Source organism: Hemicordylus capensis, chromosome 5 (genome assembly GCF_027244095.1).
Source record: "Hemicordylus capensis ecotype Gifberg chromosome 5, rHemCap1.1.pri, whole genome shotgun sequence".
Classification (NCBI taxonomy): Eukaryota; Metazoa; Chordata; class Lepidosauria; order Squamata; family Cordylidae; genus Hemicordylus; species Hemicordylus capensis.
The window spans coordinates 96,188,558-96,203,182 of record NC_069661.1 but is presented as its reverse complement, the minus strand read 5'-3'; positions in this window follow the sequence as shown (position 1 = coordinate 96,203,182).

Here is a 14,625-nt window from a genome sequence, read left to right as displayed (position 1 = left end):
AAAGAAAAAACAATGAGTTAATATTATACATACAGTTATGAATACTCCAGGCTGGCCCAGGCTATGAATTGAGAGTTTATAGCTGCAAAACATGCAACAGCCTTATTAATCTCCAGTCTAGTTTTCCAGCCCTCATAGGAACATAGGAAGCTGCCATATACTGAGTCAGATCATTGGTCTGCCTAGCTCAGTATTTACACAGACTGGCAGCAGCTTCTCCAAGGTTGCAGGCAGGAATCTCTCAGCCCTATCCTGGAAATGCCAGAGAGGGAACTTGGAACCTAGATGCTCTTCCCAAAGTGGCTCCATCCACTAAGGGGATATCTTACAGTGCTCACATGTAGTCTCCCATTCAAACACAACCAGGGTGGACCCTGCTTAGCTAAGGGGAGAAGTCGTGTTTGCTACCACAAGACCAGCTCTTATCTCCACCCTCACAGCCAATGCCTCGTTTCTAAAATGAGAGGGCTTGAAGTCAGGCCTGGCCATGAGGAGCTCTGCACACACAAAAAGCACTTAAATATTATGACTGCACATGTCCTGGGGTTGAACCCAGAGCCGCAAGTTTTGGGCGGTATAAGAATATGTTAAATAAATAAATAAAACCAAGATCTGGGTTCAAGGCCTCATGAGCCTTTGCTTACACACAACCACATTCACTAAACAAGGCCAGAGTATTTAGATTTTGTTGACATAGGAGCATAGGAAGCTGCCATATACTGAGTCAGACCATTGGTCTATCTAGCTCAGTATTGTCTTCACAGACTGGCAGCAGCTTCTCCAAGGTTGCAGGCAGGAATCTTTCTCAGCCCTATCTTGGAGAAGCCAGGGAAGCAACTTGAAACCTTCTGCTCTTCCCAGAGCAGCTCCATCCCCTGAGGGGAATGTCTTACAGTGCTCACACTTCTAGTCTCCCATTCATATGCAACCAGGGCAGAGCCTGCTAAGATAAGGGGACAAGTCATGCTTGCTACCACAAGACCTCTCCAGACTAGCTCTCCTCATCACATGATGAGTAGCGGGTCGGCACCGCAGCACACTGTGTTGGAGGTGTGTGTGTGGGGGGGTAACTGCATTTATGCTGATGGTGCAGCCGATCCTTCGCTGCTGCATCAGGGGTGCCTTAGGAATCCACAACAGCCATACCACTGCACATCTTGTCAGCCAATATGATCAGCAATGAGATCCAAGGATTGGTTAGGCAGATGTACATTGAAAACCAAAGGGATTCCAAGTAGTCTTGCTTAATTTGTTTATAGCCACACATGTTCCTGGTGCTTTACAAAGAATGGGAGGACAGGTCCCTTCCCCAAGGAACTTATAACCTAGCTACTGTTAAAAAGAAAACATCAGGAATGGGAGGCCAGCCAGAATATGTGATTGATTCAGGTTCAAGCATTTCAGCATAGCTGCAGTGAGGAAAGAGGGCTGACTCTGCCAATTTTTTCATAGAAAAGGGAATTTAAAAAGAGATTTTAAGAAAGTAACAATGGAGGCACCACACAAGTTTTCCAGGAGGCAGTTTCAAACATAAGGGGCAGTAAGGGAGAAATGACAATGACATATGACTTCTGGCCATAGGTCAGTAACAGATCATCCACTTGCATGCAGAAGGTCCCAACTTCACTCTCTGGCATCTCCAGGTAGGGCTGGTTTCTCCTGCCTGAAACCTTGGAGAAGGTGCTGCCAGCCAGTAGACTATACTAACTAGATGCACAACCATACTATACTAATAAAGTAAAGTTGTGCCCTCGAGTTGATGGTGACTCCTGACGCCCACAGAGCCACGTGTTTTTCTTTGGTAGAATACATGAGGGGTTTACCATTGTCTCCTCCTCGCACAGTGTAAAATGATGCCTTTCAGCACCTTACTATATCGCTGCTGCCTGATATAGGTGTTTTGCATATTCTGGGAAACAGAACAGCAGGCCTATACTATACTGAGGCTACTATACCAATACTATACTATTATAGTAATAATACAAACCCTATACTAACCAATGGTCTGACTCAGTACAAGAAGCTCCCTATGTTCCTGTCTGAAGGAGCAGGAGAACTTCAAACAGTTAAACTGGATGAGGGAAGGTCATAGGCAATGAGATCTAAGAGGTAAGGAGGGGCAAGGTCGTGCATAACTTTGAAGTTACCTTCAAAGCAGCTTGTGGAGAGGAAGGCAGTAAAGGGGTTTCCGGAGGAGGGTGACATGGTTGGAGTGATGAGACAGGTGAATAGTTTTAACAGCAGAATGCTGGGTGGAGAGCGGGAACCAAAATGAGCCAATGGAAGACCAGCGAGGAGGAGGTACAGTAATCAAGGAAAAGGATTACTAGGATGTGAACTAGAGTTTTTGCCAAGGGAATAGACAGGAAGGGCTGTATTCTTTTGATAATATAAAGAGAGAAGTAGCATGGTTTGGCAACAGACAAAAGAAGGGAATAAAGGAGAGGGAGGGGTCAGGGATAAAGCCAAGACTCAAGCATGTTCAACAGCATGAGCGGTGGTACCGTCAGTGGATAAGGAGAAAGAGTGGAGGACTTGGGAGAAAGATGAGCAGTTTGGATTTGGACAACCTGAGCTTGGAACAATGATGAAGCATCAAAGCTGAAACTGGGACTGCTGGAGTCAATACAACCAAAGTAATGATCATAAACATTTGCACTAGTGTATCTGCCTGCAAATCCATCAGAGCATCCTTGTAAAACCGGCACACATTTTGTTTTGTGGGCAGATAAGCCAGAGAGAACGGTGTTGTAGTCTTAGATGGTCAGTTGCATTCAATCTAACTGCTTAATCACAAACAACACTTGGTTGTGCATACCCCTCTTTGAAGGGAAATGGCAGAAGGCCTCTGGGAGTGCAAGCTACATGTTTCCTTCCCACCAGCTCCTTCCAGATCACAGTACACACTCCCAGCCAAGTTAGGCCAAGTGCCATTAATTTCACTGTGAAATATTTGATGATGTGCTTAATTCTCCCATCCAATTTGTTTGCATTATTTCTGTATTTTAAAGGTATATACCCCACATTTTCATCAAATGATCTCCAAGGAGGCTTACAACACAAAACAACACAAAAAAGTAACTAGTGCCTTTGTCCCTCTGGCCACCAGAAAGGACGAGAGTTTCCTGCTCCTTTCTTCTGCAGGGCAAACCTCCATGAATTTATCTAATTCCCTTTTAAAGACATCAAGTAAGTCACCATCACCACATATTGTGGCAGCAAATTCCATAAATTAATTCACTGACATCCAGACTAGCACTTGAGACAAAAAATATTTTGCATGTAATATAGAAAATATTTCCAATTATTATTTAGAATATTTCTAATTACTCATTTTCTGGTTCAAATACAAAAAGAGGTTGCTTTCCCCCATGAAATATGAGAGCCACCTACTTAAAAATGTTTCTCCACGCAGTTAGTAGGGGCATTCTCTACTACCCCAAGCGATGAGTAGTGCATTCTCTGGGTAGTGGAAACTTCATGGACAGTACTGTAAGTAAAGTAAGTTGTGCCGTCGAGTCGGTGTCAGCTCCTGGTGACCACAGAACCCTGTGGTTGGATGCAAGGGTTTTAATTGCTTTTTCCATTACTCGTGTTCCCTTACTTACTTGTTCCACTTTGGGAGTGACTGCACTAGCCTCAAGTTTCTCTTCTCTTTGCTGAGTTATATCAGACAATGTGGATTAGCAGAAGAATGAGAGCTAAACTGGAGATCACTATCTATTGCTCGGTGTCATCCCAGTTTTCACACTCGCCATGATTTTTAACTATGGCAGCATAAACAATTAAACTTGAAACACAATGAAGTGCAATCTTTGTAAACATTGTAAAATTAGTCTCACAGTATTTTGGGTTTTACACCACTAGAATGAGAGTAACTTTAGATCGATTCTGATATTGCAAGGAAAATACTATAGCTCAGAAAGCATCTTATGGAGTAGAGATGTCTATGAAATGGATTTTGCATTTTGTTTCGAGCTCAAACCCAAATGCAAAATGACCAAAACGTTTTGATGAAGCAGCAGTGGAAATGGCTGTTTTGATGAAACAAACTTGACTTTCCAGTGTTTCAGTCATAGGGAACAATGGGGGGACTCGAAACAGTCCATTGTTCCCCATGGATTAGGGACTAGCAATGTGCAGAATGTTCTGAACTAGGAACGTTCTGACTCCAAATTGTGGCTGTTTTGAGTGTTCTGAGCTTGGAGTAGGGCCTGTTCCAAGCTCAGAAAGAAACAACTCCTTTCCAAGTCAGAACTTATGAGTGTTCGAAGCACCGTTTTGGACTCCAGAATGGTGCTCTTCTGACCTCTGCACATGTGCAGCAGCCACTTGTATGGTCAGCACCACCATTCAAACGGCTGCCAAGAGGCCAGAAGAGCACCATTTTGGATTCCAAAGTGGCAATCAGAATGTTTCAAGTGTTCCAAGCTTGTTCTATCGGAGCAACCAGCTCGACTAGTTGGTCCAGTGGAATGTTTTGAGCATTTGTGTTCTGTTCCAAGCTCGCAACACAAATTTTGTCCTGTGCACATCCCTACTAGGGACACCAAAGTAGGTTGGGTGATAGGACATGATGGGTGCTACCTACCACCCAATCCACCAAAGAAATGGGCAAGCAGGCCATTTAAAACAAACGTTTAACCTTTCCCTCAAACCCCCAGAGGATCCTATGGTTAAAAGCATATTTTTGAAACTTTGGTGTCCCTAGGAGCTACCCATGGGGAACAATGGGGTGTTTCAAATTTCCCCATTGTTCCTTATGGCTGGAACAAGCTGCACTCATAGAGTATAAACAAGTTTTGCATTGCAGTTTGCATCCTTGCCTTGAAAAGCACTGCAGAAGCACACAGTAAAATGGAATCTGTCCTTCCCAGTACAGAACACACATTTCATACACAGTCCAAAAATGGCCAAAAAATAATCACTGATCCAGAATCTACTGCCAGCCACAGTGCCTGCACTGCAGTAACATCATTGGCACAAGCTGCTCTCTTACACACAATTATGATTTTTATGTTACTTCCTAGCTCTGGAATGCCACAGCAGCACCCTTACTTAGCGGTAAGCACAGTCATAAGCTCAACTACAGCAACGTCAGCTGCATTTTGACTGAGTACACCTTGTAGTAGAGATTGCAGAGCAGATCAGAGCAGTGAGTGAAGCACAAGTTAGTCTCAAGGAAGGTCAGACATGGAGCTCATCACAGCAACCACTATTACACACATATAGAGCTGCCACTGTCAATTCCTCACCACAACACTATCTCACAAACAAAACAAACCACTACTCAAGGAAGGAAGGCACACATGTTCTGCCTTTGTCAATCTAAGATCCAGCAAAACCACCAGATAGTTATAGCAGCAATTGCACAGCATATTATACTCAGTGCTGTGAAAAGAAAACCACAAACTCATGCCTTCCTCAATTCCTCCTCTCCTCCTAATGTATCCTCTTCAAGAGAGGCACACTATAAGTGCTCTCTCTGCCTTCCAGTCCCTTTGAATACATTTTGAAATTCCCTCCATTTGTGCTCCCACTCCCTCCTCCCTCCAGCCAGCCAATGGCACAGTTGCCCATGACTTGTATGATAACAGGCATAACAGGTATAACAGGCCAAGAAGGAGCAAGGAGATCACAAACAAATTTGAAGCCAGTGCCAGAAAACCAATTAGCAAGAGAAAAATAGGCCTTCAAAATGGTGCTCAAAACGTCGAAACGTTTCAATTGAAACAGGGTTGTTTTGTTCCAAGCTTGAAACAGGCCCTTTATTTAGAAGGTGCTTTGTTTTGAGCTCTAAACACTCAAAATGGTGAGTTTCAAGTCAAAATGTTTCCTTGCTGAAATATTCTGCACATTCCTACTATGGAGAAGATGCATTGATGCAAGTGGAAGTATTGAAAATCCAAAGACAATTAATCCCTGGTGTCATTAGAGACTATCACAAGCAAGCAATTATTAGCATTAATTTAATAGAAATCTGCTAGAACTAGGTCAAGCCATTTACAGAGCATGTCAGCTGTATGTCAATGCAAGGGTGAAAAGAGGAGACATGAAGACATCCGGACTACATATTGGTGGAAGAGACAGAAGGCACGAAGTTAGAAGATTAGTAGCTAAGAGACAGGCAAATGAATGGGGCTAGGGGTGGGATGTGCTGTGGAGAGAATCATATGTCCAAACAATACGTATGATTACTCCTACATCCTCTTACAATTTCTGGTAAATCTCTCTCTCTCTCTCTCTCTCTCTCTCTCTCTCTCTCTCCATGGGTTTTTACCTAATCTAAAATTAGGTACATAATAGGATTTGAAGATCTCTAGAACTCACAGAGATCTGACTGTCAAATTGGGGTAATGTCTGAGTTCACATCTGTGAAGGCCAAAAATACGGTAAGCACAGCATGGCATTGGCCCATGCTTCTTTCTGCAAATAAGTGAAACATGAAATGCTGTATGTGATGCTCAGAACTGTGAGAATTAAACTGGGCATGCATATGGATAGCATGTACATGTCACAGGGTCAGGTCACATGGTCCAATTCTCAGTGAAGCAATGTTAGTGTGAACCAAACTGGTCACATGCCAGAGCCATCAGTGGCCTTCTTGATATATGGCTGCTGAAAAGGCTGCAAGCCCCAACCACAGAAATGACTCCCAGTTCCCATTTCAGTCCATTGCCTTTTTTTTTATACCTAGGCATTTAGAAAAATTGAGAGTTCATTGGCTTCCCCCGCCATATGGTTATACCTACAAGCGCAGTTCATCACTTTTTAAAAATATGGTTATACCCACAAGTACAGTCATGTAGAAAATTCCAAGAGGGTATACTGGAAGGCGGCAGTGGTCTCAAATGTATCAGCGGGACCCAGGCATCTTACTTGCAAGACCAGCATGAAAGCTTGATAGCAGATGCAACGGTTTTGCCTCCTCTCTGCTGCACTGCAGCATCACCACTGCGAATGGCCAAAGAGAGGTACTGCAGGAATCCAGTGGTTCAAGTAGCCACTTGGGTTCCATCTAGTCCCTCTAAGCTGCAGGCTCTAGCCTGGCTTGTAAGTCTGAGCAGTGTGTCACTGATGGCTGGGCTGAGCTGCTCATCCCCAGTTTTGATCAGAGGCTTCCAGACCTTCAGCCCTGATACAGACCACCAGCCCTGAAGGCAGGTGTGAGTCACTTCCTACTGCATACACAGCAGTTCTAACTTTCAACTGTGTGAACCAGCATAAAGAATTGAAGTGAGGTATGGAAATAGCTCAGTAGCAATGGTCTAAGCAATCGGGAATTTTGGAGCTTCGTTATTTGAGCCTCCTTAAATCTATAGTTAATTTTTATGCCTAAGGCACAATAAGACAGACTAGTTGTCTGGCAGCAGTGCATCTTGCTCCCAAAGTGAGGAAGGAAGCAGCCTCGCTTGGGACATAGTCCCAAACTTGTGATTGGGAAGGTTTTACCAGCTGGTAACCTAGAAATACTGTGAGGTATGTTAGGTCTCATTTCCTGTGCCCCTAGTTAAGCCTAATCAACTGAATACATATTCTTCCCCTGGTTATCCTCACATGCATCTTCCTCCTCCTTTCTCTTGCTTTCCCTGTGCCAAATATTAGATTGTAATGTTCTTGGGCCAAAGACTTGCTTTATTCTTATTACTCTATAAAGTGCCATACACATTCATGGCTCTGTGTGTATGTATGTGTGTGACAGACAGACAGATAGATATGAGCCCCTGGTGGCGCAGTGGTAAAACTGCCGCCCTGTAACCAGAAGGTTACAAGTTCGATCCTGACCAGGGGCTCAAGGTTGAGACAGCCTTCCGAGGTCGGTAAAATGAGTACCCAGAATGTTGGGGGCAATATGCTAAATCATTGTAAACCGCTTAGAGAGCTCCGGCTATAGAGCAGTATATAAATGTAAGTGCTATTGCTAGATAGATAGTCTTCATAAATTTAGCTGCAAGTCAGTTTAATGGCTTCTTTTGCTCTTTTTTCACTCTGTCTCTGCTTCCTCCAGCACTGTTTCTTCAGGAAATAGTGCTTTCAAACACTGGTAGCTTTGAGAGGATTGTGATCAAGAGGACCAAACCACAATCATATGGCCAAGCCCCTGCTTGTGTTGCTTAAAGGAAAAGTAACGGACGCCAGCAAGTGGCAAAAAATATCTTCAGGAGGCAGAGCGCCTGTTATTTCAAGAGAGAAAAGTGCTACAGTTACAATCAGTGCACATGACTATCATACGTACAGAAAGGCTAAATCATTGCGCAGAGCTTCAGAAAGTGATGTAAAAGAAAGAATTGTTCTGAATGCAGTTCAGAGAAATGTTAAGGGCTTCTTTGATAACATAATGCCCTTGTTCACAAGTGCTTAATCAACAAATGTGTGAGAGTTATTCATGCCCTGGTAACCTCTCGTTTTGATGACTGCAGTGTATGTCTATGGGGCTGCCTGGGAAGGCTTTTTGGAAATACCACTTAATTCAAAATGCAGCTGCTAGGTTGCTAACTGGGACCAGCTATAGCAAACATTACTACCTCATCAGTTTCGAAGCAACTGGACTGGCTGTTGGTCACAATTCAAAGTGATGGTTGTTACCTATAAAGGTTTAAATGACTTGGGATCTGACTTGTTAAAGGTAGGCGTATGCAAGAAAACAATTTGGTTTTGCTGTTCCATTTGTTTTCATTACTGAAAGCCTCATTTATTCAGTTATTCACTAAAATCACCACCCGTTTTTGTTGGCCCCCCCCCACTCATTTCCATAAAGTGGGGCTTATGTGTAGTGTGGAAGAAGTCGTAGTGCTCTCCCTCTCTCCCTCCCTCTCTCTTTCAGTTTAAACAAAGTTTAAAAGGAGCTACAGAGTACTTTTGGCAGCTGCTCCATGGGATTGTTCTTGAGCACTGAATGGGGCAACATTCTGATTGGCTACAGCCTGATAGCCAACATCACCCCCCACCCGCATACTCTGGAATCTTGCTAACTGGGCAAACCGGCAACTTTTAAAGTGATGGCTCTTATATTTTTAGCAATGGGAGAGCAACTGTCCCTAACCAACACCAGCACAGCATCCCTTCAGTGGTTGTTGCCTTGTGTTATTTTGTTTTTGTTTTTTCTTTTCAGATTATTATACCTTTGGGGACAGAGATCATCTTCTTCCTTTTTCCATGTAAACTTTGAGAACTTTTAAAAAAATATTGGGGGGGGGGCATTGAGAAGAAGAAGACCTCAGGCATTGAGAAGGGTGTGTGTGTGTGTGTGTGTGTGTGTGTGTGTGTGTGTGTGTGTGTGTGAGTGAAAAAAGGGCAACACCAGGTGGCACTCCTAAAGGAGTTTGGCTTCTGCTTTTAAATGTCCTTGTTCTAACAAAAAGGGGGGAAAGCCCATAGCTACTGCTGTGCTACAGGTGAGCCTTCCTGCTACAAAAATGAATGGAGATGATGAATAAAACAAATGATATGTGTGCCATTAGGAAACATAGGAAACTGCCATATACTGAGTCAGACCATTGGTCTATCTAGCTCAGTATTGTCTTCACAGACTGGCAGCTGCTTCTCCAAGGTTACAGGCAGGCTGCTTCTCCAAGGTTACAGGCAGGAATCTCTCTTAGCCCTATCTTGGAGAAGCCAGGGAGGGAACTTGAAACCTTCTGTTCTTCCCAGAGCGGCTTCATCCCCTGAGGGGAATATCTTGCAGTACTTACACATCAAGTCTCCCATTCATATGCAACCAGGGCAAACCCTGCTTAGCTAAGGAGACAAGTCATGCTTGCTACCGCAAGACCAGCTCTCCTCTCCATTCATTCATTCATTCTCTGCATTCATCTCAAAATGAATGAACAAAGGACCCAAGTGGGCCTGATTTGGTCAGTTTTCTATGTGCAATGGGGAAAAAATGCACACTCCTACATAAAGCATCAGCTTCTTACACATAAGCTTGCCCAGACCTTGCAATCTTTACCTCAGGATCTCCTGTTCTCTCGCCATCTGAAGTTAGGCAGCTGGTAACCAGAAAAAGATCCTTCTTGGTACTCTAGATATGGAACATCCTTCTCAGAAAACCTTGCTACCAACTTTCAAGACTTTTTAGCACCAAAGTCTGACATGACGTGCAGCCCACCATCACCATAACTCAGCCCAGGGCTCTTTTGGACTTGTAACCAGTGCTGACACTGCTCAGAACTTCAGTCATTCGAGCAGCACTTCTGCAGTTTCCACACTCCCCATTGCAGCAAATAGGAAAAACTGGGGAAGTGCTGCTTAGCTTCTGAGCAGCATAGCGGCTGCTTACACAGGTGGAGCAGCCTTGGGGTAGAGAGCTATGGTGATGGTGGGCTGTGCATCATGTCAACCAGTGGCTTTTAGTTGTCTAGGCATCTGAATGAGCCAGTTTGGATTGTTTGTCCTCTGGCCCATCCTAAATGCCTAGGGAAAGAGCATAACCACACACTCTCCTCCTCACCTTAATTGGCAGATTTAGGAGGAGTTTATTCAAACTTGTAAGTTTGGACGGCAGCCAGATGATGGGATGGATTGGGGGAGACATTAACACCCATGGTTCTCCCCAATGTAGTTAGGATGGGCTGGTAGACATATTGACTGAACTGACCCATTGGGGCCATTCACACAACCAGGCAGGCAGGGGAGTAGGCAGGCGGGGCGGGGGAGGCTGCACAAAGACTTCCCCCTAGATGACCCATGTATCATTGCTGGGAGTGTGAACTGCACTCCCAGATGATTCTCTGATGTACTAGGCAGTGCGGAGACCCAGAGGCCAGGACAACACATCCCAGCCTCTGGGTATCCCACAATGCACCACACACTGAGTGCAGTGCATTGGGGGATTCCCCCAGGAGACGGGCGCTCTAGGTGCCTGTCTCTGTGTCTCCATGGGCTAAATGAAGCCCAAGAAGACACATGATCCCAGAGCATGAGATAATAGTGCATTGGCACCATTAACCCAAGCAAAAGGCCAGGCTAAAAAGCTGATCCTGGTGGTTCTCACACATAATCGAAATCCAGCTGGACTTCCCTAGCCTGGGTTAGACTGTGTGTGAGAACAGCGTCTATGTTTTAGCTGATTTAACTGTGTTTTATGTACTGGATTTAATTATTCTGAATGCATCTGTGATTGTTTTCCTTTGTGGGTTTTTAAAACTAATTTGCAGTCTTGTTACTGCAAGGTGGCAATACATTTTCAAAACAAATAAATAATATGTATGATTTTCAGACTTCCATGTCCCTTCCTCAAATAACATCTTAGAAGCCCATAGCCTCATCTTTTTTTTCACTCTCTTCTACCCAATACCCCCCTCATTATTCAATCTCTATTCTTCCCCCGCACTTTGCCTTTAGACCATCTGTCAATTTTTCTTAGTCCTGTCTAAAAAACCTAATCAGAAAAATCCTGAAAACCCAGATCTCTCAGTGTCCCCAACCACAAGTCATATATCTCATTCCCCCCACCCCCATTCATATATCTCATACATCCCTGTTTTGGGGGTGGAAGAATAGTCATGTTTATTTATTTTGAATATATGATGACACCAAATACCACAGCTCTTGAGAGGGGAAGTGCACTCTGAAGGGGGGGGGGACATTAAAATCCCAGGAATTTAAAGTGTATCAGATGGGAAGAGGAAGCGTCTTCAGTCACATGCTGCAATAGTATAGGAACATAGGAAGCTGCTTTCTACCAAATCAAACCATTGGTTCACCGAGCTCAAAATCGACAATGACTGACAGCAACTCTCCAAGATTTCCGGCAGGAGTCTTTCCCAGCCCTACTGAGAGATACCAGGGATTGAACATGGGACCTTCTGCATGTAAAGCAGAAGTTCTACCACTTAGCTTCAGCTCCATCCCCCTGTCTCAGGCAACACCTTGTCCTCTTTCTTCCTATGTGGTTTTTGGGAGCTCCTGCTGTGTAGCTGTGGTCTTAGCCGTACAACTCAGTTCTTAGGGCTCTACACAACGATAAACAACAATGACAAACAATGATAATCAGGGGATGCTAAAGGTATGGATTATGTCTGAGTGGCAAGGCAACCAGGCTGAGAATCAACAAGGTCTGATTCTCCATGACCAGCAGTCCAGCCAGAAGCTTCTCCATACCTCCTTTTCAAAGTACCACAGGTTTTGAGGGTGTGCACATATTAGGTCAGAAGTGTTTAACTAGGACAAGCAAAGAACCTAGTTTCACAAAATAATCATAATTGCTTGTACTTCACTCAGGCAATGTTCTTGTCAAATTTTATCTGTGTATATTCCACCATGTTGTTCAAGAGAAGCAATAACTATTTTAAATGAGAGAAGGGCTTCTTCATTTTCTTCATGATCCAAAACAGTTTTTATTGGTTCTGCTTCAACTGTACAGAAAATTGCCTTCAGCAAGAAAGCTCTGGGAATGCATATCTATGAACAGCTGAAATAGGTGGTTTAGGGTGCAAACTGGCAGGAAATAGTAAATAACTATCCAGGCTGGGCATTAGTTCTCCCCCCGCCTGCCCACTGGCCACCATTTTCTTTGCCCACCTGCCCACCACCACCTTCTCCCCCTCTCACCTGCTGGCCGCTGCCATCATTTCCGCTCGCCCACCCACTTCCACCGCCATTTTCTCCTACCCACCGGCCCAGCCACTGCTGTTTTCTCCCACCCGCCTGTCCGGCGCTGCTGCTTTCCTCTCCCCCTGCTGGCAGCTCGCTCACGAACTCTCGCGAGAGCTGTCATGCATGGAATTAGCAGCAGGTAAACCTTAGAAAAATAGATAGATAGATAGTATTCATTCACAGTCACTAAGATATATGAAAACAAATTCCTACCTAGAATCCCTGGAGCATCCTATTTTATTTAGTGGCTGTTTGTAAGTTTAGACTATTAGAATATTGCACTATTAGAGGAGGGATTTTCAAACTTTAGTTTGACTTCCCCAATAATATATCTATGCCAAATGGTCACTTTGGTGTTTTTGGTGAATCCAGGTCAGCTTTTGAATAGTACTTTAGTTACTTTTATTCCAGTCCTGGAGTAGAGGCAGGACTAACAAACAGCCAGCAGAAAGAGCAGTGAGGGCCATCTGCACTTCTTCATTAAACCATTAATATTCCTGATTCTACTCCACTGCCTTGTCTTTGCACGTCACAACTCACAACTCTTTCCTCCTGATTCCGCAGTCACTTCCTGCTGGACTTTCTAGTCTGTTAACTTCCTAGGCCTTCATATCTTCCAGTGAGTTCCAGCAGACACACCATGGAGCTAGCAAGCTGATTCTGCCCAGCTGCCATAGGTGCCCTCTATGCTCTCTAGCTTTTCCATTATTGTTGAGATACCTTGTCTTTCGTCTAGCTTTTCCTGCTCACACCTGGCAGTGGTTTTCAGACTCCATGTCTAAGGAACTCTTTCCACATCCGTTGTCTGCTGAAGAATATTTGCACATCTGCCATGGAACACTGCTCACTGCAGAGGATTCAGGGCATCTTCCAAGCAGAACTGGCTCCATGTTTAATTCAAGCTTTCCTCAACTGTCCTCCATGGGCTCCTTTCTACTTGGGTGGACCTCCAAAGAGTGGTTCCACACCACCACATGAAGGCTATGGGCAGAGATGCACCTAGGTAATTTTGGAACCTGGACCTAAAGGCCTTTGAAGTGTTCCCCGCCCCACACCAGCTGCAAGCCCCTACACACACACACACACACAGAGAGAGAGAGAGAGAGAGAGAGAGAGAGAGATTGAGTATTTTTAACATGTCAGTTTTTGAGGGGTCAAACATCAACTGAATTCACAAGAATGTAAGAATATAAATCAGGTATATTTATGCAAATATGCATTAGCAGAAATATTTAAACATGCAACTTGACATATTGCCATCCCACATATTTCTTCTCCCACTTCCCCCTCTGTCTCTAAAGCACCCAGCGCAGGTCGCAATTGCACTCGGCCACCTAGCACAGCATGGGCCAGAGGTGGGCCATGGTGACCACACCACCCAGGACAGACTAAAGAGGATTTGGGAGTTCCCAGCAGGTGTGGAGGCCCTGGACTTCGGTCCTGAAGTCCAGGGATAAGAGCGCCTCTGGCTATGGGCACAGAGATGGTCTCAGGTCTCATCTACAGTGGCCCTTCTGGGGCCCTAGTATCTGAAGTTATGTCAATCCCTTTTGCTGACCCTTGTACTCATTAAGTTCCAATGGGGCTTGCTGGACCTCTACATTACCCAGTGTCATGTCAAATAAGAGGATGTCAGAGAAAACAGACGAAAAGTAGTAGTGGTACTGGTAGTCAAGCTGTTTTTCAAGGCTGCTCATCCACCATTACTCATCTTTGGATGGAGAAACCTCTGATAAATTACCAAGAAATATTAGGGTTCCTGGAACAGTTTGAGAACCACTTTTGTATGGCATTATTTATTTATTTATTTATTTATTAACATATTTTTATACTGTCAAAAACATACGTTCGTTTACAACAAAACAAAATAAATGACTACAGGAAAGTTAAAACATTAGTTAAAATAAATGACAGCAGAAAAAGTTAAAACATTACAATTTAAAATTTTAAAGCAATGTATTAAAACTATGTTAAAAATATTAAAAGAGTATTTAATTAAAAGCCTGGGTGAACAGAGGCATCTTTACA